This window comes from Elephantulus edwardii, unplaced genomic scaffold (genome assembly GCF_000299155.1).
Source record: "Elephantulus edwardii isolate Elephantulus edwardi_28Jun2011 unplaced genomic scaffold, EleEdw1.0 scaffold00135, whole genome shotgun sequence".
Lineage (NCBI taxonomy): Eukaryota > Metazoa > Chordata > Mammalia > Macroscelidea > Macroscelididae > Elephantulus > Elephantulus edwardii.
In genome coordinates, this window is record NW_006399885.1 from 3,918,234 (window position 1) to 3,933,853 (window position 15,620).

The window sequence follows — 15,620 nt, forward strand, 5'->3', positions numbered from 1 at the left end:
TGAGTTGGAAACGACTCGACGGCACATAACAACAACAACAACAAGGATGAATCTGTTTGTTTTCTTGGCAGTCCATGGTACATTCAATACTCTTCTCCAGCACCACGACTCAAAGACGTCAATTCTCCTTCTATCCTCCCTAGTCATTGCCCAACTCTCTGATGCATAACAAAAGACAGGGGGGAAATGTGGTCATTAATTTTATTAAACACCATGTATGGGAATGATTGTATGAGACACAACATGAATAACAAAATGCATGAAACATAATGTACATGAACGAAGCACAACAGATATAAGTTTTGTATGTAAACTGAGAGAAAATAAAATATTTTATAAAATAAAAAAGGAAATGACTAAGTGGGGATGCAGAAAGAACTATTGGTTTTACACTTTATTGTGGATCTACAGGTACAGTGTTTTAATTTAATTGAACTAGCTTAAAAGAATCCAAGATGTAGGCGTTAATTAGATGTTAGAGTCAAGCAATAAACAGATTGAAAAATTGTCACTGGACAGCTTCCTCTCTCCATTGCTTTTAGTCCTTTGAACTGCAAACACACACACACACACACACACACACACACACACAGAGTCACTAAAAATAAAAGGGGTTTTGTGCTTCAGCAGTGGAGTCACTTCAGGTAATGGTATGTTAGGAAAATGGGTTTTGTCTCAGCCCATTGATAATGGATTGGAGGTCCGCCCTGTGATGTCTGCCTCTGTGTTTTACCTGTTGACAATTGAAAGGGAACATTTACTTATCTCACTTAATGAATGTTATCGTGTGGAAAAGGTAAATCAATAATGTGGAGATCAAACATACCAATCTCCTTTTGAACACACAATGCCCTCGTTTATATAAATCTTAGCAACTTGACGGGTTCCACATTTGAGCACAGGCCTGGCTGAAAGGCCTTCTCTTGCTCCCCCTCTCGGGTCTGGGATCCAGCCTTTCAGAATCCTCTAATTGTGGGGACACTGGTATGCCAGGTTAAGCTACCATTCCACTTGATCCCTAATTAATGTCTTAATTGAAACCTAGAACAGACTTGGGGTGTTTGAAGTTTTCCCTCCCCTCCTCCATTTAAAGAAAAGTTAAGAGTGGCCGACCAGTGACCCCAAGGCGAAGGAGGTTGGGCAAAAAAGAAAAGATTGTGATCTGCTTAATTAGGCTGCTCTGTCTCATTCTTACACCTTCAGCTTCAACATTTTCCCCTAAGGATATATTTCTGTGTGACTTGGGAACAGGTTTCAAGAGAGCCTCTAAGAGCAACTAGAATCTGTTTCCAGCTTTCTGATGGTTCTGATAGATAGATCTCTTGCTAAGTGCTCATTCATTTTCTACTTCCTTCTTTCTCAATCTTCTTTATTATTTCTTTTCAGTGTCAGCCTCTTATCAGATAGAAATGATTGTCTTTAGCTGGGGGGCAAAAGGTCCAGTTGAGCTTGTCTGAGGTAGTTGACTTCCATAAGGTCTGTATTCATTCACTCTGTCAGGAATTCTAATGTTTATTTTATGTTCCCATTGCCAGCCAGGGAGCTCTGGTGGCCTAATGGTAAGAAACTGTGCTGCAATCCAGAAGGAGCATGGTTCGAATCCACCAGCTGTTCCACTGGAGAAGGATGGGCAGTCTCTTTCCATGTATAATTAACTGCCTCTGCTTCGAATCTGTTCTGACTTGAAGGTACACAACAACAACTGCCAGCCAGTTCTTGAATGTGGGATTCCCAAGCTCAGCAGTATGCCCATCTGTTCCTCTTTGGGATTAGTGGTCTTCATCTACTGATGGATCTAGTGGGGGATGTAGATGATACCATTTTCCAAAATTCTCAATTGCTTTGGTGTTGTTCCTCATTTGGAGAAAACTGCATAATGAATAAGGATGAGAGAAGAAGAATTGATGCCTAAGAGTTGTGATGTGGGAGAACATTAAATATCCCACAGACTACCAACAGAACAGTCCTGGAGAAAGTGCAGCCATGGCACTTAGACTCAAGGATGCCAAGGCTGCTTCTCACATATTTTGGACGAAAGGCTATTCCTTGGAAAGGGATTTCATACTTGGAAAGATGGAGGGCCAGCAAATACCATACAAAGACATTTGACTGCGTGGAAAATTAGAAATTGTCACCTAATATTGAGATTGGAAGCAGTGGTGGCATCTCTTCCTAAACAACATGCCTCTGGAAACTATGAACTTTGAGAAAAGATGATAGTTGTAGAAAGGCTTCAGGTCTTTGGTTCATAGGATCACTGTAAGTCGTGCTTGATTCCAAGGCAATCAACAACAACAACAACAATATTGAGAACAATGGGAATCCTAGAACACTTAATTGTACTCATGCAAATCCTATACATAGATTAAGAAACAGTTGTTTGGACAAGACAAGGAAACACTGCATGGTTTAAAATCAAGAAAGGTGTATATCAGGGTAGCATATTTTCTTTTTACCTATTCAATTTGTGTATTGAGCAGAGAATTAAAAAAGCTGGACTCTTTGAAGATGAAAGTGACTTCAAGGTTGGAAGAAGACTCATAAGCAACATGTGTTATGCAAACAATATAATCTTGTCTTCAGAAAGAGAAGAGGACCAGAATCACTTGACACAGATATCAGACTTCAACCTTCAATATGGATTACATCTCTACATCAATTAAACAAATGTCCTCACTTCTGAGTCAATCGGTAGCATCCTAATAGTTGGAGAACTGGGTAAAGTTGTCAATTATTTCATTTCCTTCAATCCATGATTAACACCCAGGGGAATAACAGCAGTCAAGAAATCAAAATTACCAATAAGTCTATCTCAAAGGAAATGCAACCAGGGAGCTTCTACCAGGAAAGAAATAGAAAGTACATCTCACATACTGAGAGCATGTTTTCAGGAGGTACCAGTCACTGGAAAATTATATCATGCTGGGAAAGGTGAAGGTTCTGGATAAAAGACAGACCTTCAACCAGATGGATTAACACAGTTACTAGAACAATGGGTTTGAGTGTTATCAGTGATGGTGAAGATGATGAAGGATAAGGCAAAACTTTCAGATCTGATGTTCAGAGGATTGTAATGAGTTGTAGTCAACTCAATGGCACCTGCAACAATAAGCTTTAGTTGTCTTAAATTAGGTGTTGTGCTTGGAAAGTGGTCAGAAAAATTAGATTCTAACTAAAAGGTCATTATTTTGAATTGACCAGCCACTTATGGAAGAAAGATGTGACAGTTTGCTTCTGATAAAAATTTATAGACTTGGAAACTCTAAAGGGCAGGTCTATTCTGCCATATAGAGTTGATAATTGTGTACCATCAAGTTGGAAATGACTCTCCAGTGGGCTTTCAAAGGCAGAAAACGGCACCAGAGGAGATTGTTAAACCTTCTCCCTCGGAGCAAGTGATGGATTAGAACTTCATTCCCTTGGGATGGCAGGGCAGCTTCTTATCACTAGGCAACTAGAGCTCCTTATTCAATATTGTTTTTGTTAGGTGTCATCAAGTAGTTTATGACTCACAGAGACCCACTGAACCCAAATCTGAACCATGTCCTATCCTGTGCCATCTTCACAATCTCTGACACACTCAAGCCCATTGCTGTAGTCACTAGGTCAATCCACCTGGCTGAGTGTCTGCCTCACCTCCACCGTCCCTCCACCTTCTCTATCATGATGTCTCTATCCAAGGAACAAGGAATAACCTTTCTAAGCAAAATGCCCCAAATATGTGGGATGAAGCATCGTCATCTTTGTCTCCAAAGAGCACTTTGGCTGCTCCTTCTCTAAGACATACCTGCTCTTTTGATAGTCCATCGGCTTTTCAGCACTCTTTTCCAAAACAACAGCTCAAAGACATCAGTACTTCTTCTACATCCTTAGTCAACGTCCACCTCTCAGGTGCAATAGCAAGTGGTTGAAAAGACAATCATCAAGGCACATTTTAGTTCTTAAAGTGACATCATTGCAACTAAATAATTTGAGGAAGTCCTTGACTACAGACATTCCCAGTGCAATATTCTCTTGATGGGCTGACTGCAGTGAGAATTTTTTTTTCTTAATGTTGAGATGTAATTCATATTGAAGGCTACAGTATTTAAGAACTTCAAGTCCTCCTCACCTTCAGCAAACAAATTTGTGACATCTGCTAAACAAATGTTATTCATTAGATTTCTGCCAGGTTCTTCTTCACTGAGGCTAGTTTCTTGACTGTCTTTGTAATGGTGTTTTGCTCTCTTCATGGATGATATTCATCCCACAATTCATCTAGCCTTTGATCATTAGTGTTCAGTGTTTCAAAACTATCCTTAAGATGCTTTATAAATTCAGGTGGGATAGACTCAGAGTCATATTTTTGTTCTCCTGGACTTATTTCGATTTTTTCAGCTTCATTTTGAGCTTACACATCAATAATTGGCAATTTGTTCCACAGTCAGTATTTGACCTTGTGTTGACTGCAAATAGAGTTTGTCCAATAATACACAGGTGTAGTCAATCTGATTCTTATACAATCTTTTATATTTTACACATGGTGAGGGCCATGCTTATAAAGTGTGGTCCATGGGTATAGTCACTGTTTGTGTTTTTAAGAAAGGTATTTGAGATGAATAAATCATTAAACAGATACAATTCAACAATCCATTTCCTTCTGCATTACATCCTTACTTTCTGACTATTCTCCTCCCTTTGTTGTTTTCAAATTTTGCATTTTAATTGCCAGTTATCATTAATATATTTTTATTTCATGTTTGGTCAGTTTTGAACTATAGAATTTGATGAGAATCTTCAATTTCCTTCTTTTGACTTTAGCTTTTGATAGTTTATAAAAATTCCTTGCTACCATCCAGTTGATTCTGACTCAAGAAAGGCCTGTTAATACCACTATCATTCAAATATATGCACCAACAGCTAAAACCAAAGAGGAAGAAATGGAAGTTTTTTTACCAACTTTTGTAGTTTGATATCTATTGAATATGCAACCAAGGTTCATTGATAAAAATTGGTGATTGGAATGCAAAAATTGGGAACAAAGAAGAAAGACCAGTCATTGGAAAATATGGGCTTAGAGGCAAAATTAAACTGGAGATAGAAGGATGTAATTTAGTATAAGTAAAGATTTATTCATTGCAAATATTTTTTATAAAAAAACACAAGTGGTGACTACACCCATGGACCACACTTGATAAACTATGCAGGAATCAGATTGATTACCTACATAGAAAGAATCACTGGAGTAGTTCAATATTAGCTTTGAAAACCAGGCCAGGTGATGACTGTAGAACAATAAACTACTCATGTATAAGTTCAAACTGAAGCTAAAGTAAATGTAAACAAATTGACAAGAACCAAAATATGGGTTTGGTTTATCCCACTTGAATTTAAAAGCCATCTCAAGTACAGACAAGTTTGAGACATTATTGAACAGTAATGATTGAAGACTAGATGAGTTATGGGATGACTTCAAGGATATTACCCATGAAGAAAGCAAAAGGTCATTACAAAGACAGAGGAGGAAGACTAAAACAGATGTCAGAAGAGACTCTGAATATTGCACTAGAATTCTGAGAAGCCAAAACAAAAGAAATAAATCAGGAAGTTAAAGAGTTGAGCAGAAGATCTCAAGGGCAGCTTATGAAGACAAGAAAAGTATTACATGGAATGTGCAAATACTGGAATCATAAAAACAAAAGGAAAGAACTCATTCAACATTTCTCAACCTCAAACTGAAGAAACTAAAGAACAAATTAAAGTTTCGAGTTGCATTACATAAGGATGTTATGGGTTAAATATTGAATGATCCAGGAAGCATCAAAAGATGACAGAGTCACAAAATACAAAGAGTCACTGTACCAAAAGAATTGGTTGGCACAGAACCATTCAGGAATAAAAACCAGTGGCAATAAAGGAGGGAGTTCAAGCTGCTCTGAAGGAATTAACAAAATATAAGGTCCCAGGAACTGATGAAATACCAATTGACATATTTCAAAAAATAGATGCAGCCACAGATGTGCTCACACAGTTGTGCCAAGAAATCTGGAGGATAGCTACCTGGCCAACTGACTTTATGAGATCCTTATTTATTTTAGTTCCCAAAAATTGGTGATCCCACAGAATGTAGAAAGTATTGAATGATGTCACTAATAGAACATGCAAGCAAAATCTTGCTAAAGGTTATTAAAAAAATGATTAGAGCAGTGATTAATAAAGAACTTCCAAAAATTTAAGTTGGGCTTAGATGAGGCCACAGCACTAGACATATCATTGCTGATGTCAGATGGATCTTGACTGAAAGCAGAAAGTACCAGAAAAGTGTCTATTTCTGTTTTCTTGGCTATATAAAGGCATTTGACTGAATCACAACAAATTATGGCTGACAATGAGAAGAAAGGGCAATCAAGAGCACTTGATTGTATTCTTGTGAAACTTATATAATTCAACCAAGAAGTTGTTGTCTGAACATAGCAATGGAACACTGCATGATTCAAAATCTATTTTGTGTCAGGAATATAGTGTCAGGGATGTATTCTTTCTATAAAACTTTTCTCTCTATATGCTGAATAGATCAGTCAAGCAACTGGCCTTTATGAAGAAGCATGTGGCATGAGTATTGGTGGAAGTCTAATCAACAGCCTCCATTATTCAGATGATACATCCTTGCTCACCAAAACTGGGGAAGTCTTAAAGCATTTGTTGCAGAAAGTCATGGACTGCAGTCAGGAAATCAAAAGATGAGTTTCATTGGGAAAATCTACTGTCAAGGATCTATCCAGAGTGCTAAAGATCAGTCATGTCAGTTTACAGATGAAGAGCCCCACTCGAGACCTTGATCTTTCAATTGTTTCCTATGGATCTGAGAGCTGGATATTAACTAAGAATGACAGAAATCGAATTGATGTATTTGATTTGTCATGTTTAAGATTTTTGAACATATCATGGACTGCCAACAGAACAAACAGTTCTGACCTGCACAGGGTGAAATCAAGTTTCTCTTTGCAGGAAAGGGTTTTGAAGCTCCAACTAACATAGTTTAGACTTGTTGCCAGGAGGGACTAGTCCTTGGAGAAGGACACTATGCTTTGAAGAGTGAGTAGTGAGTGCAGAAAAGGCAGACCCTGGATGAGATGGATTGATAATGGGGTCAAGTGTATTAGAAACAGTGAGTAGGGTCAGGATAGGGCAAGGTTCAGAGCTATTCTTCATGGGATCACTATGAGTTGTAGTTGACTCAATGGCACAAAGCATCAACAACATAATTCATTGTCAAATTTTCAGATACATACGAAGCAATTGAAAATACTATAGGCCATATACACTTTAGGCTTTAATCTGACATAATTTCTTTTTAGCATATTGGAAAAGTCCTTACCAGTTGATTTTCCTATTATAATACATCTTTTGCTGTCTTGATTACTGTTGCCATGAAAGCTGATTGTGGGTTCAAGTAAAATGAAGTATTTGACAACTTCAAAGATTTCTCCATATGTTGTGATGTTGACCATAGGACTGACATTTTCTTAGTGTTGAGCTATAATCCATGCTGAAGGCTGGAGTCTTTTAAATTATGCAGTAAGTGCTTCAAGTATTTATTTTATATATGATGAGCTGTGGGAAGAGATCAAGAATATCATCCAGGAAGAATGCAAAAGGTCATTAAAAAGACAGAGGAGAAAGAAAAGACCAAGATGGATGTCAGAAGAAACTCTAAATATTGCACTGGAGCATCAAGAAGCCAAAGCAAAGGGAAGAAATCAAGATATTAGGAGTTGAATAGAAGATTCCAGAGGGCAGCACGGGAAGACAAAGTATTACAATGAAATGTGCAAGGAGTTGGAGTCAGAAAATCAGAAAGGCGGAACTCCTTCAGCATTTCTTAAGCTGAAGGAACTAAAGAACAAATCAAACAACAAGTTGCAATGCTTAAGGATGCTTTGGGCAGAATATTAAATGACCCAGGAAGCATTAAAAGAAGATAGAGAGCGTATACAGAGTCATTGTACCAAAAGGAATTGGTGAACACAGAAAAATTTCATGAAACAACGCATGCTCAAGAGCCTGTGGTGATGAAGGAAGAAGTTCAAGCTGCTTTGAAGAAATTGGCAAAAATTAAGGCCCCAGGAATTGATGGCATACCAATTGACATATTTGAACAAACAGACATTGCCCTGGATGTGTTCAACAAGTTGTGCCAAGAAATCTGGAGAACAACCACCTGACCAACTGACTGGAAGAGATCAATATTTGTTCCTATTCCAAAGAAAGGTGATCTGACGGAGTGTAGAAATTATCGAACAGTATCATTGATATGACATGCAAGCAAGATTCTGCTGAAGATTATCCAAAAATGACTGGAACAACATATCAACAGAGAACTGGCTGAAGTGCAGGCTGGATTTAGAAGAGGCCATGGCACTAGGGATGTATTATAGCTAATGCCAGATGGATCTTGGCTGAAAGCAGAGAATACCAGAGAAATGTCTATCTATGTTTCATTAATTATGCAAAGGCATTTGACTGTGTGTATCACAGAAACTGTGGCTGACTCTGAGAAGAATGGGAAGCCAAGAACACTTGATTGTACTTATTCGAAACCTATTCTTGGACCAGGAGGCAGTTGTCAGAAGAGAGCAAGGAAACACTGCATGGTTCAAAATTGGGAAGGTTGTGCATCAAGGATGTGTCCTATCTCTATATCTTTTCAATCTATATGTGGAACAGATTATCTGGGAGGCTACGCTCTATGATGAGAAGTGTAGCATTAGGATTGGCAGTAGACTCATCAACAATCTGTGTTATGCAGATGACACAACCCTGCTTGCTGAAACGGAAGAGGACCTGAAACACTTGCTGCAGAAGTTCAAGGACTGCAGCCTTCAATATGTACTGAAGCTCATCAACATGAAAACAAAGATTCTCACCACTGCACCAACTGGCAGCATCATGATAGATGATCAAGAGATTGAGATTGTTAACAGCTTCAGTTTGCTTGGCTCTACAATCAACACTCTCAGTACCAGCAGCTAGGAAATTAAAAGACGAATTGCATTGGGAAAGGCTGCTGTCACAGACCTCGTCAAAGTACTGAAGAGCAATGATGTCAGTCTGGAGACTAAACCGCTCCTGATATAGGCCATGTTCTTTGCAATTACTTGCTATGCATCAGAGAGCTGGACAATGGCTAGGGATGGTAGAAGAAGAATTAATACCTTTGAGCTGTGGTGCTGTAGTAGAATATTGAATATACCATGGACTGCTGGGAGAACAAACAAGTTCATCCTGGAGAGGGTTTAACCAGGCTGCTCCTTGAAGGAAAGGATTCCGAAGCTTCATCTGACATAATTTGAACATATTACAAGGTGGGATTAGTCCTTGGAGTGGGATGACATGCTTGGGAGGGTAGAGGGACAGCTCAGGAGAGGAAGACCCTCTATGAAATGGATTGATTCAGTCACTGGAGTAATAGGAATAAGAATGTCAGAGACAATAAGATTGTCAAGGGATAGAGCAGGATTAAGGGTTGTTGTACACAGGGTCACTATGAGTCACAGGCAACTTGACTGCACATAAAAAGAACAACAAATGAAGTTGTGCCATATGCATAAGGCAAGTTTTTATTGAGTTTTTCTGCAGAATACATAATTGACTTACTTATACTTACTCATAACCCGTACATAGATCAACAGAAACTATTTAAACAGAACAAGGGGATACTGTGTGGTTCAAAATAAGGAAAGCTGTCTAGCAGAGTTTTACACTTAAACCATACTTAGTCATTATGTGTAAGGAGCAAATAATCTTGACTAAAATAAGTTGGACTGTGTGAAGAAGGATGCAGCATCATAATTGGAAGAAGATTTATTGGCAATTAATTAACAACCCAAGTGATACAACCTTGTTTGCTAATGATGAAAAGTACATGAAATACTTAGTGATGAAGACTTAAAAAATTGCATCATTCACTGTTTATTATATCTCACGACTCAGTAACCAAAAATTCTCTCAACTACATGGATAAGCAACATCATGGTAAATGGAGAAAAGATTGCAGCTGTAAAGGATTTAATTTGTTTTGATCCACAATCAATACCCATGGTAGCAGCTGTCAAAAAAAAATCTGATGTTTCATCAGTTTCAAAAGACTCCTTTTAAATATAAATTATAACTGGTATAAGTTTCACAAAAATTTATCATGGCTTGAGCATTGATGGTGTAGTGAAGTTTGGGAGGCAGTGAACACAGAAAACAGGCAGAGGAGAGATAAAAAAGGATTCTGTGCTCTGTGTATGGATGATAGAATTTATTCTAAATGATAAAGAGACAGTGGAAGTTTTAGCAGAGGGTAAAATGAAGAGGCTACATTTTAGAAATTTCACTCTCTACCTGAGTGTCATGAGGGTCTGAATAGCAACACTTGAACAAAAATGTGGCTTGAGAAACCATCAAGATAATATAAAAAGGAACTAAGAAATAAGTCATCAGTAAAAAAAAAAACAAAAAACAGAGAACTATTTTATTTTAAAGAATGAGAGAGATCTCTGTGTGGCCAGTTCATTATATGTGGCAAAATGGGTCAGTAGAATAATTGGAATGATGAAGTCATTCAGGCACAACTAATTTTGTGACACCATGTACATTGTGTTTGACTCATTAACAGCCCAAGTGGAGCTGACCCATTAGATTTTGTGGCTAGGATGCATGAGTTTCTGTTCTCATAATTGTTTACATTATTTGGGTAATTTCTTGTACCTTTGAATGTGGAAATAAAGGTTGCACTTTGTTCTTTGTGGCTTGTGTTATATGTGCAGATTCCTTAATCTTTATCCCTGATCTGTACAATGTATATGTCGAGAAATGTAACCCAAGACCTTTAGAATCTAGGCATTTCATTCCTTTCATAATGTCATACTAGAACCTATAATCACAAAATATCTTTTAAATCATTAACTTCTCAAATGAGAATTTACTGTGATCTTGAAATCTGAGTTTCATTCACCTAAAGCAAACATTCTTAGGAACAACACTTGGATTTTATTTCTCATGTTTCCCCTTTAACCTTAAAATTGTAATGTAGGATAGTTAAATAATGTACAAACATAACTGTATTATGCAACTAAGATTGACTTCTGCTACTTGAAATTTCTCAGACAACATTGACATGATTTCCATTAGTCTTTTAGCCATTGTTTCCATTAATCTGCTTAGCTTTGGCCTTTTGATTCTCTATGTTCATGCTAATTTAAAGGTTCAGAGAATTGACCATCTCTGATCAGAAAGTTGTACAAATTAGTTTAACTTTAATCATTTTTCTATCACTCTGAATGTACAACCAGGTATTTTTAGACCCTGCCATTTCATTCAAAAGTCCTGCTTGTGAAGTAGTTAAACAATCTGACTGCTAACCAATAAAAAGGTCAATGGTTGGACCCCACCAGCACTCCAAATGAGAGAGATGAAACAACGTACTTTTATAAAGATTTACAGCCTTGAGAATCCAATGTCAGTTCTACTCTATCCTAAAGTGTAGTTGTGAGTTGGGATCAATTTGATATCAGTGATTTGTCTTCAGTCTTTCTTCCAAAGTCTCTAATAGTGCAAATGATTTATATTTAGCAGTTACCTTTAATGACTGAGCAGTTGAACCCAGTAAGTGGAACATGCAATCGGATCCCTTCAAAATTGGAGCCAAGACAAGTCCTTGGTGAAGTTTTACTCTTCACTCATGGACGTCATCATGAGCCAGAGTCAATTCAAAGGCAACAAGTTAAGAGTATTTTATTTCTTGGATTGGTATTGACCCCAGTACTGCTTCAACAGAATACTAGGCACAGTGGTGTCATAAAATCTTGAAATATCATATAAAATCTTTAAAATATTCATCAAAGTACATTTATCTTCTTCATCTCCATAAAAAAAAATATTGTTCAGATTCTTGATTTTTCCAAACACTGCTGTTTTTCTTTGGTTTTGTTAACCCCTTAAAATAGCAAAGAGGAAATTGTCATAGTAGAAACAGTTATCTATTCATATTTCTTGTTTGTCAGCTGTGGGACAGGTTCTGGCACAGCTTTCAAGAGATAGGAATGAATAAAGTGCCATTCTTGCTTTCAATGTTTTTTCTGTCTGAGGGAAGACAAAGACATCTCTGCACTTAACAGAAATGTGGAAAGTACTACCAAAAGGGTGAAAAAATGCGGAGGTTAGAAATGAAGGTTCTACTAGCACTACACTGATGAACACAATTCGAGCCAGGATAAATTATTAGTTTCTTGTATGCCATGACAGCTTAAATTATGACAGAACAGCTACAGAAACTGTTCCTACTGTTTTTTGGTAGGTGTGAGTGAATCAGCTTGACTAAGAAAGTGTCTGTGCAACAAACAAAATCGTGTCTCACAGTATCTGCTATTCTGAAGTCCATTGTTGCTGTCACTGTGGCAAGCACTCATTGACATTCTTTTTTTTCTGATCTGTTATTTTACCAAAGTATGATTTCTATATCCAGGGATTGATCCCTTCTGATAAAATGCTCAAGCAGTAAGATAATTCTTACCCACCCCCTTCCTTACCTCCATCCTTACTCCTTTTTTCAACTGAGATTTTAATGAAAATTTATAAAGAACTTGTATTTCCATTCATTCATTGTTGCACATTTTCCTCCCTGCCCCCTCTCCCCCAGGTTTGCTTTTTTTAAAAAAAAAATAATAAAAGTTCTTCCGCTGTTATACAGTCCCCCCTCTACCCCCAGACCACTTTACTATGCTGCTCTTATTGTGGACTCTTGCCATGCCATTAATACCTAATAATACATTCCTTTTATACAATTCTTTCCCTCATGTGTTTCAATGCCATGTATATTATTTATCCCCTTTTCTTAGTTTCCACCCAACTCCCATGTTAGTCCTGTTTGGTAACAGTGGTATTATGCAGTATTTGTCTTTTTGTGACAGAGATATTTCACTCAGCATAAAGTCCTCCATGGTCACTAATTTTGTATAATATTTCACGAGTTCTTTGTTTTTCAGTGCTGCGTAATAATCCATTGTTTGAATATGCTACAGCTTCTCTTCCATTCATTTGTTGATGGGAACTTAGGTTGTTTCCACCTCGTTGCTATTGTGAACAAAGCAGCAATAAACATGAGTGTGCATATATCTTCTTAGGAGGCAGGTTTGTTTCTTTAGAGTATATTCTCCATAGTGGAATTGCTGAGTCAAATGGTATATCAATTTCCAACTTTTTGAGAAAGCACCATACCGCCTTCCATAGTGGTTCCACCATTTTACACTCTCACCGACAGTGAATAAGGGTTCCAGTTTTTCCACAACCTTCCAACATTTGTTGCTGGCTGCTTTGTTGAATTTTGCTATTTGTACTGGGATAAGATGATATCTCACAGTTGTTTAGTTTTGCCTAGCTCCTTGATCCACTTTGAGTTGGCTATTGTGCATGTGTGATGTGTGAGTTTTGTTTGAGTTTTCTGCTGATGGCTTTCCAATTTTTCCAATTGTTGTTGTCGTTATGTGCCATCGAGTCGTTTGCGACTCATAGCGACCCTATGCACAACAGCCCTAAATCCTGCTCTATCCTGCGCCAACCGCACTGCCTCTGACACACCCATCCCGATTACCCCAGTCACCAAATCAATCCATCTCATAGAGGGTCTTCCCCTCCTGCGCTGTCCCTCCACCCTCCCAAGCATGATGTCCCTCTCCAAGGACCCGTCCCTCCTGGCAATGTGTCCAAAGTATGTCAGACGAAGCCCCAGAATCCTTGCCTCCAAAGAGTAGCTTGGTTTAATCCTCTCCAAGATGAATCTGTTTGTTTTCCTGGCAGTCCATGGTACATTCAGTACTCTTCTCCAGCACCACAGCTCAAAAGCATCCACTCTCTTTCTGTCCTCCCTAGTCATTGTCCAACTCTCTGATGCATAACAAGCGATTGCAAAGACCATTTGTTAAAAAGGCTATCATTTCCCCACTAACCTGATTTCACCTCCTTGTCAAAAATCAGTTGACTGTAAGTAGATGAGTTGATTTCTGGGTTCTCAATTCTATTCCATTGATCTATGTGTCTGTCATTGTACTAGTACCACACTATCTTTCTTGACCACCATGGCAATACGGTAGGATTTTAAATCAGGGAGTGAGATGCTTTCTACCTTGTTTCTCTTTATAAGGAGTGCTTTGTTTATTTGGGATCTCTTCCCACTTCAAATAAAATTGGAGATTGCCTTCGCCATCTTGTTGAAGAATGGAATTAATATTTGCATTGGGATTGAATTAAATGTGTAGATTGCCTTTGGTAGGGTTGTCATTTTTCACAATATTGAGTCTTCCTATCCATAAACAAGGTATATTCCATTTCTCTTGGTCTCTTTTTAAAGTTTCTTGTAGTAATGTTTTATAATTTTCTATGAAAAGATCCTTTATGTTTCTAGTTATATTTATTCACAAGTATTTAATCTATTGATTGGCTATTGTGATGGGTATTTGTTTTTCTTAGCTCCAGCTCTGTATTCTCTTTGTCACTATTGAGAAATCCAATTGATTTTTGTATGTTGATCTTGTATCTTGCCACTTTTCTGAATTGGTCAACTGTGTTCAGAAGTTTTCTTGCAGTGTCTTTAGGATATTCTAAGGATACTTTCATATCATATGCATATAGTGATAATTTTAACTTCGCTTTGCCAATTTGGATACCTCTTATTTTCTTCTCTTGTGTTATTGCTGTTGTTAAGACTTTCAATACAGTGTTGAATAGGAGAGATTATAGTGGTCATCTTTGCCTAGTTTCTGTTCTCAAAGGGAAAGCTTTTAACCTCTCTCCATTGAGAACTATGTTGGCCCTTGGGTTTGTGCATATACTTTTTACTATGTGGAGGAAATTCCCTTTTACTCCTATTTTGTTGAGTGTTTGAATCAGGAATGGGTGTTGATTTTGTCAAAAGCCTTAAGATCATGTGGTTCTTGTTCTTTAATTTGTTAATGTGATGAATTAGACTGATTGTTTTTCTTATATTGAACCGTCCTTGCATACCTGCTATGCATCCCACTTGGTCATGGTGAATTTTTTTTTTTTTATAATTTGATTCTTTTGACCAGGATTTTATTCAAGATTTTTGTGTCTATGTTCATGAGAAATATTGGCCTATAGTTCTCTATTATAGTGGTGTCTTTACCTGGCTTTGGTATCAAGGATATGTTTTCATCATAGAATGAGTGGGAGAAGTCCATCTTTTTCTATTTTCTGAAATAGTTTATGTAGCATTGTTTACAGTTCTTCTCTGAATGTTTGATAAAATTCACTGTTAAAACCATCTGGTAAAGGCTTTGTGTGTGTGTGGGGGGGGAAGTTGTTTTATTACCTTTACATTTTCTTCTTTTGTAATGGGTCTGTTCAGATGTTCAATTTTGGTTTGCTTCAGTTTAGGTAGGTTGTGATTTTCTAAGTATTTGTCCATTTCCTCTAGGTTCTCATATTTGTTTGAGTATCATTTTTCCATAATATTTCATTGCTAAATTGCTAACCTTTTAATTTTAGTTGGTTCCATTGTGACATTTCCTGTTTCATGTTTTATTTAGATTATTTGTCTTTTCCTATTTTTTTTTTGTTAGTTTAGCTAGTGGTTTGTT